Source organism: Petaurus breviceps, unplaced genomic scaffold, assembly GCF_028583685.1.
Source record: "Petaurus breviceps papuanus isolate PSGF00001 unplaced genomic scaffold, PetGlider_PUasm1.0 90849, whole genome shotgun sequence".
Classification (NCBI taxonomy): domain Eukaryota; kingdom Metazoa; phylum Chordata; class Mammalia; order Diprotodontia; family Petauridae; genus Petaurus; species Petaurus breviceps.
In genome coordinates this window covers 6,426,078-6,436,889 of record NW_027187361.1, presented here as the reverse complement: position 1 = coordinate 6,436,889, position 10,812 = coordinate 6,426,078, and the positions used below count along the sequence as shown (strand labels likewise).

At 34.1% G+C, this 10,812-nt stretch overlaps 1 protein-coding gene across 3 annotated transcripts in view; it reads right to left on the bottom strand.

Annotated features, from left to right (window-relative positions):
* Window positions 1–10,812, bottom strand: part of NLGN4X (neuroligin 4 X-linked) — a 482,117-nt gene that overhangs the window by 48,397 nt on the left and 422,908 nt on the right. The gene's annotated exons all lie outside the window — the stretch shown is intronic.

Sequence of the window (10,812 nt, the reverse complement as noted above, 5' to 3'; positions counted from 1 at the left end):
CTAATTTAAAATATTTTAAACAAGGATCTATATACTAAGAAAAATAGCTTGTAGTATTGACCAACAAACGTGAAACCTATCTGGATTTTGAATAGCCCATCACCATGCTGCCAAACTCAAAGTCTCCATGAGTCTCTATCTTTATCCCTCTTATTCCTACTATCATACACAGAAAAAGATCTCTTTGTGGCCAGACTTTTGTTGCATGATCCTTTCACTTTATCTAGGATCCCTCGGATCTCTAGCAATTCACCACTGGACTCATTCATGAAAACTTTTCAGGTTTTACAATCCAGCGACTTAACCCTAAGAGCCCAGGGACCCCAGAACACCATGACTTATACTAGACTTCAGTGAGGGAATACCTAAAGTCATTTAAATAATACTACACAGTCAATGGCAGGTTTGCACAACCTGCAGCCTGCCAAAGGATTTTGGGTGGTCCACGGAAAATGCAGAAGAAAACATGCTCTCCATTTTTTTTTGTGGGCTACCTGAAATCCTTTGGCATGACTGCAGGCTGCTTATGGCCCAAGGGCTACAGGTTATGCAGACTTGGTTTATAGTAACTCTACTCAATTCATCAAATAAGAAGCATAGAGGTATGAATTTTCTTATAAATTGAAGTGATTAGACAAGAAAGCCTTTTTAGATGTTATTCACCTGTTTTCAGTTGCTTCTGACCCTTCATTATCCCATCTGGGGTTTTCTTGCCAAAGATACTGGAATGGTTTGCAATTTCCTTTCCCAGTTCATTTTACAGATGAGAAAACTAAGGCAAACAGGGTCACTGAGCTAATAAATGCCTGAGGTCATATATAAGCTCAGGAAAGTTGAGTCTTCCTGACTTCAAGTCCAATACTCTATCCATTGTGCCACCTAGCTGCCCAGATAACCTTTATATTCTTTCAAATTCTAAAACTCTATTAGCTTTTTTGTCTGATTTTTATTAGAACCAACTGGCTGATTTTTACCCCAAAGAACCTCTTTAAGTTCTGGCAGTGCTTTATTAAAGACAAGTTATATATTTAATGTCTTTCTGCCTTCTTTAAATAAGGAAAAAAAACCTCATCTATTATTAACTGATCTTAATCCTTTTCAAAAGTAAAGAGGTACAGAATGATCCCATTCGCATTTCTGCCTCTTATTTCACTTCAGTGACTTCTTATGATGCCAACTTTTACATTTCCCCCCATCTGTCTGACTTTTAAACCACTGTCTGCTTAGATAGTTTTAATGGGCCTACTGAAGGAAGTCTTATATCTCTCACTTCTCATGGTCTTTACTTCTACCTCCTTCCTGGATCAGCACCTGTCAGACTGCAGGACCCAAAAGGTCAGAGTGCAGAACGGACAGCAGTGTTCTACATGTCTTTTATTTTAACAACATTTCAAGTATAGTGGCATAGGCTTGGGGACTATATGGACAATGAATGTATGTCACATAAGTGCTGACCTAAAAAACTCAGAATGCCCCAAACTATTCTTTTAGGAAACAATAAGTATTTAAACTATTTTAGACATTAATCTTGGATGTTTTATCCTACTGTGGAAGTGATTCAGGATTCTTAAAGTTTATGCTGATTAAGAACAAAAACTCTAGAAACTGGTTTATATAGAAATACATGCATATGCATATACAAATATTATGTCAATATACATAGTCACATATGTTCATATATCTGCATCTGTATATATTATATATGTACAGATAAATAGATTATTTGTCTATAGTAACATGCAAAACAAAGAACAATACAAAATAGGTCTCAACATTGGCTCCCTTTTATTTTTACGAGAATGGTGACAGTCGCAAAAAGGGACACAGAGTATTAAGCATGATTTTTATATTGTCTATAATCATTAATATAACTCTTACTGCACTCAAAATGTGGATCATTGTTCCATGACCAAAGAGTTAACATACTACTAATTCAATCTTGACATTCTTATTATAAATTAAGCAAGAAAACAAAAGGAAGTTGTAAGTAAATGAAAGGATGGCTCACAGGGTCCTCTTTGGAAAGGCAAACAGAGTTGAAGATTGTATAAAGTTGGTTGGATTGTGTCACCAAAGGCAACAATAGACATCATTTCATGGAACACTTGATCATTTCATATTGCAGTGCTAAGGATGTGATTTTAAGTAAAGGCTACCATAAATAAATTGCATTTTATGCATCAATGAGAACTGCAGAGAATGAGGAGTTAGATAAATTCTACAAAGTAGCCTATCTGCTGAATTAAATCAATATGTATATTAATAGTCAGTGAGTCCCAATGCAAAGATGAGGATAAGGGAGAGTGGAAAAAATCTTGGAAAAAAAAGAAGACTGGCCAAAGTCTTGTAGACTACATAGAAGGCCTACAATTTATCAGGAATACTTTCTTCAAGAAGGAGAGATGTAGGAATTGGACATTATAAGTATCAAATAACAACTCTTTCCATCTCCAAAATAAAATTTAATAAAACTTAAAAAAATTTATCAAACCTATAATTTTGTTGGCAAGGGGAATATATTATAATCTTTGAAATTTGCCATGGGCAATGACTGATTGAATGACTTGCCTGGGTTTAGAGTCAGTAAATATTCAGAAGCAAGGTTTGAATCTAGGTCTTTCTGAATCCAATTCCAGTTATATTTTACCTATTACACTGATGTTACTTATGTAAAAGTAGTTTTCAAAGCAGCGATCTGTGTACAGTCAACTGTTTACTAGCTGGAGAAAAGGTCAAAATCAATACCATATTAAAAGAATAAATTTAACAATATATGGCATGCCACTAAGATAATTGACACAAGCTATTGAGAAAGAAAAATGAGAATGGGATAAAAAAAAACAAACAAAACAGACTCTCACCCTTTTTTCATAAAGTTAAATAATTGCCACTAGAAGACCAAAAAGCCTAGAAAGTGTCTTAGCCAGCATTAATCTCTTTACTGAGCAGAGGGAAATGGGAGGAAAAAGTGAAATTGGCTTAGAATTTAAATGTTTTAAATTTTGGGGGGGATTGTTTTAAAAAAAATTATGAGCTAGATCATCTCACAAATCAGATGAAAAAAAGCTAAAATGAAAGAATAGTTTACAAAAAGTTTAGCAAGAGACTCAATCCAATCAAACTACATCATCAGAAAATTAATCTGGAAGGCAGAAAACATAGAAATGATCTGCCCAAAAGATCTATCAAGATTATTATAATAAAACTGTCCTCTTCACCAATGACAGTGTGCCAGTCAAATTGGGCCCTAACATTAGTGTCCCCCATGGGCAATATAACAAAGTAGAAATGGCTCCAAAGAACATAAAGATGGGAAAAGCAGCTGGACAAGGCCATATATTAACACAAGAGCCCTATGCTGCAGGCAGTACAATTTTGAGAATGTTAAGGGATTGGGTCTTAGAAGATTAGAAAGAAAGGATACTAAAAGGAGGGGGGAATCAATATTATTACTACAAGAAAAAAAATCTGTAACTACCAACCCATGGGATTACATGCCAATCAGTAAAATGTTTTAATATAATCTAGGGAATCCTTGATGAAGGAATGAAAATTTAACAGGTTATCTTTTGCAAATGACATTCTGCAGCATATCACATCTTGAGAATCACACAATTTGTTAAAAACTGTAAAAAAATACAATCTCTCACAATACTTGTTGTTGGCTGACTATTAAAAAAATCCATACATTTAGATCAGTACAGCAAGATGCTACCTCTCATCTGGATTTTTGCACTAGCCTTTTAATTGTCTCTCTGACTCAAGTTTCTATCATTTAATCCTCCACATAGCTGCAAAAGTGATTTCCCTAATATGCAGGTCTAATTATATCACCAAAAGTCACTTAATAAAATCAAGTGACTCCATATATTACCTCTAGGACCAAATATAAACTCCTTTGTTTAGTTTTTAAAGTTCTTCACAAACTGACCTTTGCCTACCTTTCCATTCTTCTCATACATTAACTCAAGTCTATGCATTCTATAATGCTACCAAATTTTTCTAGTTAAAATAGTTCATACAACACTTCATCTTTCATCTTCATAAATTTTTACTTGTCTGTCTAGAATATACTTTCTTCTCATTTCTACCTCTCAGAATCCTTTATCTGCATGCCTCTGTTGTTCTGTTTCTGTCTGTGTCTGTCTGTCTGTCTCTCTGGGGAAAAGTCATAAAGGATAAGAATACATTAATGGATTGTGATGTACATCACCTGAGGAAGACTCTATCAATGATATCACAAATCCAGTGCAGAATCTAAGAATTCTAATAACCTAGATGTCTGAGTAATATGCAAGGCTAGATTTTGAAAATGGGACTATCACAGGAACTCAATAGCTCACATTAAGTGTGGTTTCATACTGAAGGATTAAAGAAGATACATCAAAATCATGTGAAATCAATGTCAAATGTGGTAAAAAAAAAATAACTGATTATAGCACGAGGGAACTGCTGCACATTATGTTTTTCTGATATAAAAACAAAAGTTTAATCGCATATTCTAAAAATAGACCAGATTGAAACATCAGACAATTCTAAATCTAGCCCTCTGAAAAAGGATTAACAAAGCAAAGTGTGTATTTTTAATGTTCTCTTTCCCTGGTACCTCTGTTATATGTAAGAATAGCTATCAATTATTTCAATTCTAATCAGTTTGATAAATATTTATAAAATGAAGTAGACATGATGGTTTGATAGCCTCCCAGGGATGAACTGATAACAGTTGGCAGTGTCACCCTGTAAAATCATGCACATTCAGCTTTCTAGAAGAATGCTACTATGAACAGCTTTCAAGGTTCTGATTACATAGCATAGTGAATACTCTATTCAATAACAAATCAGAGCAAAACATTCACAAGAAATCAAGTTACAGCATGCACAAGGTTACAACTTATCACAAAATATAGCATTCACAACAACTTATCACAGAAAATTGCCACATAGTTTTCACCACAGTGGTCACACAGTTTTTCACAAAGTATAATCATTTAGTCAATAAATCACTTAGAAACTCAATCGTTCAATCAACTCAATTATTCAATCAACCTTAAGGAGACTTGCTTCCTTAAGGGTCACAAAATACAATATTCAAAGTTCTCCATTCATGGGGCACATTAAGTTACAATATCAGTCACTACTCAGCACTCTCTTAAGGGATAATGTAAAATACACAGGCTAGTCACAAATAAGTTACAATCTTCTCAAGCAGTACACAGTATCCAAGTAAAGTCTTCTTTCAGCTTGACTTGGGGTGGTCTCTCAGATTCCCTGGATCCCCTTCCATGGTCCACAGATCCTACCTGGATTCACCGAACTGTCACGTGGGTTGAAAGGCAGACAGCTCCCAGGTCCTTGTTCAGCTCTCCACACTGTTCCTGTTCCACCCTGACATTCACAATGTCCTTAAATCTGAAAATCCTTCCCATTCTCTGTTTCTGGGATGTCAAGGCTCAACAAAGCCACAAACATGTTCATCCGAAGTACCAGCATCACAGTCATGCTTCCCCAATCTTCTCTGCAGCTCTAGCTGGTCCTTGGACTCAGCAGAATTTCAGCTGTTTCCCAGAATCAAAATCACTTCATGCAGGTTCTCAAAATAAAAATCATTCCTCCAGCTTGGGCCTCTCTTCCTCAGCCTCCAGAACCTGGCTCCAAGAAGATCTGAAATTCCCAGCCAGGGTTTTTCCTTATATACAGTATTGCTCATCCCTATTCAGCCCCTTCCTATTAGTTCAGCAACAGGGGATCACACCTTCTTTTTCTTTAACAGAGGCTTAATTTGAAACTAAGTGCTAAGTACCTCTTAGCTTTCCAATACAAAGGGATCTTCAAATTTCATTACAGTTACACACGCCTCCCAGGTCTATGTTTAGTAAGAGTTCTTGAAGTTCTTAAAGTCCCAAGGACAAATGACATTTCAAACACAGACAGTCAGTGATTTTTTTTAAATAGAGACCTTTTGTAGTGCTCCTGAAATCATTCTGTATAGGCGAACAACCAGAAACTTCTAAAGTTAGATGAAATTGATTCAGTGATAAAAAATGAACTTTCTAGCAATTTAGTCTCCAAAGATGTATTAAGACCAGTGTTACCTGAACAGGTTAGTTCTTATTAAATTAAAAAAAAGCTGATTTGGACTAAAAATCTAGGGACAATATATTTTGATGATATTCATACAATCTACTTTCCAAGGCTACTATGAGAAAAGAGCCTAAATCTCTTTCAATAGAAATGATGTTATTTTGTGCTTTACTTCTAAATGTTTTCATTTCAAATCAGAGAAATATTTTTCCCAGTATTTAAAATCATAGTAATTGTGTGGTGTCTTACACACACATATTGATCTGACTTGTTTGTTTATGGTTTATTGTAAAGATTTTTAATGGCTATTTCAGGACATTTAAAATATGCTCATAATTTCCATTATTCATTCACATGTAAAAACATAACACTAATAATTAACAAGGAGGGAGAACTTTTGGGCAGCTAGGTGTCTCAACAGATAGAACACTGAGTCTGGAGTCAGGAAGACCTGAGTTCATATATGACCTCAGACACTAGCCGTGTGACCCTAGATAAGTCACTTAATCTTGTTTGCCTCGGTTTCCCCATATATAAAATGAGTTGGATAAGGAAATGGCAAACCATGCCAGTATCTTAGCCAAGAAAACCATAAATAGGGTCGCAAAGAATCAGACAAAACTGAAATAACTGCACAATAGAAAGCTTTAAGGATTACAAAACACTTTACATATCTTATTTTTTTAATCCTCACACAATGCTTAGAGACAAATATTATTGTCATCCCTAATTTACAGATGAGGAAACAGAGTGAGAAGTTAAATCAGTAAGCCAAGGTCACATACTTAATGTTTGAAGCAAGATTTGAACTCTAGTCTTCCTCATTCCTAATACAGAGTTGTATCTATTTCATCACCTGACAACTCTACTTATATGAACTCAATAGGTGTTCTAATTTAAAATCATTTTTTAAACCTAACATTAATTTTATGTAATGAGAAGTTTGAAATATGGAGGAAAATAGTGGATTTTCTGAAAGTTTCTTCTTGTGTTTTCACACATAAGTTTTCTGAAGGCTTACCATTTAAATAATACACACAAATACACACAGAGAAAGATTATATATATAATATTATATAATATATATAATATTACTTAGGCTCTTTTCTCATAGTAGCCTTGGAAAGTAGATTGTATGAATATCATCAAAATATATTGTCCCTAGATTTTTAGTCCAAATCAGCTTTTTTTTAATTTAATAAGAACTAACCTGTTCAGGTAACACTGGTCTTAATACAGCTTTGGAGACGAAATTGCTAGACAGTTCATTTTTTATCACTGAATCAATTTCATCTAATATATATTATTATTTTGTTATGTATTGTGTAATAATATTATATTATTGCATAATATATTAGTTTATTATTTATATATATATATTATACACATACACACATACATATGTCAAATAGGAAATAATAAAAGAGGGAAAGTGCTGGCATTAAGAGGGATTAGGGAAGGCTTCCTGTAGAAGGTGGGATTTTAGGTGAGGCTTATCAGAAGCCTGGGAGGTGAGTAGTGGGATAGAGGAGGGGAGGGGGATATGTTATTAGAAAAGTCTCATCAGTTATTTGAAGAAAGGTACATATCAATAATCCAGTATTTGAACATGACATCACTGCAGTTCCTCTCACTGTCTGACAAATGGTTTGACATGAAAATAAAATACATAATTTTTACTATTAATGTATTAAGTTTAAAGTTTATTATTAAATTATATGGATGTTTTTTTTTAAGCAATTGGCCAGTTATTTCTGGGTGTGGTGCTAAGTGCCTGAGCCCAGATTTGATCCCCCAGGTCATCCCGACTCTGGGGACAGTGCTCTTACTCACTGCACCACCTGGCCGCCTCTATATGGATGATTTCTTAATCTTTCCCACTGTTATCTGTTACATACTATTACTTCCTAAACATATCTATGAAACAACCAGTACAATATCAAATATCTGGAAATACTTAACGTGTTTTTTTATTACATTAAGGACATTTTCTTTGTTTCTTTCTTTTTCATTCTCTAGTCACAGAACTTCATATCTTCCTACAAAACAGTGAGATTGCAATATTTGTTCTTTATATTATAGTAATTGAATTGTTCAATCTTTCCTTTATAATGTTCTTCAAATGTCTGTTTAGTTATGCTGGTATCCTTCAGGTCTAACCATAGCTCCATATTACTAATGTCAATTTTTTTTAATCTTAAAAATTAAGGGTTATGTCTGTTCACCACATATCCTGTACAATTGATAAGATCATGTGAAACTACTCTGAATTTTAGTCCTATCTCAGACATTACTAGTTGTTTGACCCTGTGCAATTCATTTAATGTCTCAGTCTCAGCTTCCTCCTTTATAAAATGGGTAAAACAATAGTTCCTACCTTACAGGATTGTTTCAAGTAACAAATGACTCCCATTTGGTCATCTAAGAACAATAGGAATGACTACAAAAACTAATTTAGGAAAGTGGATCAGGATTTATCTAAGGTTCCACAGCTTTTGTCCACCAAATATGTTTGACAGGCTGGCTTAGTGAATCCCTTGGTTAATCAGGGAAAACAATTGTATGGGAATCATACCATATTAGTTTACTGTTCTGGGACTGATCTCATAGCTCTGGCTTTACTAAATGTGTTAAAATGTGAAAAGGAAACAGTTATAATATGCTTACATGGGAATACCTGGGAAAATGGAGTCCCATTGTTATATTAGAGTATACCCAGATCTTTAAATATCTCATAATAGGAATGTTGCATAATATAAAAAAGGAAATACAATAGAGAATCTGAAGTTTATGAAACAACTAAAGAGAGCTCCAAGTATGGAGATTTATATATGCCATCAATGTAAAGAAAATTTATAAGACAAAATAGCCTAAAACAGAAAGACACATTTAAAAAAGGAAAACATTGCAGGCATTCCTACCATGGGAAAGTGGAAGTGCAAATAATAATATATAATCCAGTTGTTAAATCTATTTCATTATGACTTCAGGTTTCTCTTCTGTAAGGGGAAAATATTTTGATTATTGTCCCCCTATAACTTTTATGTTCTTTCTTGCCCTTTTCATATCTACAAGTTTCAATGCATTCCAAACTTTTTGTTCTTGTTTTAAAAACTGTCCACTAAGGGTGGCTAAGTGGCGCAGTGAGTAAAACATCAGCCCTGGAGTCAGGAGGACCTGAGTTTGGTTCCAGACTCAGACACTTAACACACACACACACACACACACACACACACAAAACTAGCCGTGTAACCTTGGGCAAGTTACTTAACCCCAATTGCTCTCCTAAAAGGCAAAAACAAAAAACTGTCCACTAAGTCCCTTAAGAAAATAGTTTGAGTTGTCCTTTCTTTTCAGAGAGATTTCCCCTGCAAGTAAAGCGCAAGGCGCTTTACTCACTGTAATTATTTTCTCCTCTTCTTTCTCCTCCTACTTCACATTTTGCCTTAATTCTATGTATTCTCTCCTAGCTGTGTGCTTCTTCTGCCACATATCTTCCTATTAGGATTTATTAGTACTAAGTTCCTCATACAAAACACCTATTTGAGTAAGCTAAATTCCTCCAATTTTCTTAACAAAATTTTCCTTTTGCACAAAAATATACCCAAAATATTTGGTGCAAAAGGATAAAATGCATAAGACTCAAATCACTACATATTATTCATTTGCCTTTAGCCACAGGTACTCCTGACAACATTTTCTTCAAACTTGTTAAAATAGTGATAACTTTTGTCTTCTTTGTTTCCAGATAGATTGAGACATCTTAAGAAAAATTCTTAAATGAAGTTTCAATGATATTCTCACCTTAAAATAATCAATTCCTTCCTGCTTCCATTATAAAGTCAAGGTTGACAAATCTGACAGACAACGATAAAGACTGATCCAAAACCAGAAAAGAATATTCTCAGGGAGAATGTTCTTACTTCAATACCCTAAAGTGTGAATCTCATCATTGTTATAACAGCAGTATTCTGGCTGATTCAGTGACTGGAAAATTCACAGAAAGAGAGGGGTCTGGTGATACAGCCAGAAAAAAGCGTTATTTAGTCTGAAATTCTTAAATCTGAACCTTGAATTGGGCAGGTAATAAGCTTGGTGGCCCATGAAAATCTCATAGAACATGTATAATATGCTATCTTATGTCCTAAAGAGTCAAATTAAAATAGTCAGAAAACTGGTAAAGTTTATTTATGGTCTTTCCGTATCTACATAGTGGCATTGAATAGTAAATTCTACTAGTACAGTTTGAAAGATTATAAATTACAAACATGGTATCATATATTATAAAGGTTATAAATTATAATCATAGAATTATGGTAATATCTTGTAAGAAATAGTCATATTCTTTGAGCACTTTACTCACACAATCACCTAAGACTGTCTGCCATTATTCAGTTCAACAACTTACCAATCATTTATTATCTTTGTAAAGAAAATCTTGCCAAATTTATGGGAAGAAATAAAGTTTAGATAAGATATAGCCCCAGACCTTGTGGAGTGTGTAACTTAGTAAGGGGATAAGATGAATATACAAATAATTATAATTCAAAATTATACATGAAACTTTAATGAGCTATATGGGTGGGCAGGGGGTGGGGTAAAAAGAATGATAATTTTATTACCAATTACCAAAAGTTCATTATCTTTTTTACCTTCCAGTAATAAAAGCACCATCTCTTTCTTTCTTTCTTTCTTTCTTTCTTTCTTTCTTTCTTTCTTTCTTTCTTTCTT